This window comes from Augochlora pura, unplaced genomic scaffold (genome assembly GCF_028453695.1).
Source record: "Augochlora pura isolate Apur16 unplaced genomic scaffold, APUR_v2.2.1 APUR_unplaced_831, whole genome shotgun sequence".
In the NCBI taxonomy this organism is placed as follows: domain Eukaryota; kingdom Metazoa; phylum Arthropoda; class Insecta; order Hymenoptera; family Halictidae; genus Augochlora; species Augochlora pura.
The window spans coordinates 3,517-4,963 of NW_027589078.1; the positions used below are offsets into that span (position 1 = coordinate 3,517).

Here is a 1,447-nt window from a genome sequence, read left to right on the forward strand (position 1 = left end):
CAAAACTCGTTTGTAGTTTAAGTTCGGGAAGGAAATTGCAAAAATGTTGTAAAGTTGATAATTACCACAATTCAAAGAGCAATGAGAAATCAGAAATGACATTGTTGTTTAGTAAAAATATTTTTTCAAAATTAGTTTACCAACAATGATTGTTGTTCGGCACTTAGAGGGTTAAAGTATCGGTTAACCCTTTGCGCTCGAGCCATTTGAACCGGAAATCTAAAATCGTTTTTACGGCTTCTAGTATTCCATTATACACAATAGTATTCCATATCCATTTTATATAACAAAATTTAATCTTATGCAATTGAGTCTCACGACTCATATAACAATTTTTTTAATGAGAAACTGATTTTTTCAAGCAAAAGAATCGAATTTTTCTTCTTATTTTGAATACGCTATTACTTAGTTGCCAACAAAATAGTTTTATGTATTATAAATAAAATACTATAAAATACTATAAAATAGTTGCAAATGAAACGTGAAATTCGCCGGTTTTTTCCTGCGTCCGTTCTCCTCGCCGCGGAAGGGAATGATCGCGCGAAATTGCCGCGGCCATCTTTTTTTTTTTTTACACACTGTCCCGGCGCCATTATCAGCTCGGCATTATTGCGCGACACGCATCGACGATTACTGTCAATCTTTGACAAAACCGGCTACTACTTACTTAGGGTGCCGTGTGATCGTTCCGTCTAATACACTTTGCATTCTACGCGCTGTATAAACGCAGAAGGTCCATTTCGCCGTCTGTCGAGAGATCATACGTCGGATTTCAAGGCGTACCAATACGGTCCAGCACATGACGAGTTATTTAAACAGCTAATCGCTTAATCAGTGCCTCTGTTAAGTCGCGATACGATTTATGCAAATTTTAATGACGTTTAAGAGTAATGTAACAACGTTCGTAGAAAATTTAATTTTTAATTGAAGAAAATATTGTCGCAGATTCGATCTTATTTTATGACATTTTTAATTTTGACATAACCCGACATTTTTTAAATTTTAACAATTGATATAGCAGAAATGATTAAAAACAAAAAAAAGAGCCAACAGCACGTGGTATTCCCAAGCGGTCACCCATCCAAGTACTAACCACGCTCAGCGCTGTTTAACTTCGATGATCGGACGAGAATCGGTTTTTTGAACGCGATATGGCCGTTGGCTGAGATATTAACTTTGCCATAACCTGACATTCTTAGTCGAATAAATGGAATAGAGTTTAATAATGAATACTGTATAAAAAACGAATTAAAAGCTGTAAAGACAATTTAAAAAATAATACAATATTCATACTTATTTTCTATAATAAATGATACAACGGTACTGCAAATGGAGAATTGTTATAACCAGCGTCTAGAAATATAAATTAATATCAAAGTAAGCGTCCACGTTGAAACCGGAACTTTTGCATTCGCGGAATGTTAAATAGCGTGAGAATCGGGCGGGG

At 35.2% G+C, this 1,447-nt stretch overlaps 1 non-coding gene across 1 annotated transcript; it reads right to left on the reverse strand.

Moving 5' to 3' along the window:
- Nucleotides 1–1,044: 1,044 nt before the first annotated feature.
- On the reverse strand, nt 1,045–1,163 carry LOC144478113 (5S ribosomal RNA). The gene has a single exon (XR_013495318.1). It is a non-coding gene; the product is annotated as a 5S ribosomal RNA (ribosomal RNA).
- Between the last annotated feature and the right edge of the window lie 284 nt (nt 1,164–1,447).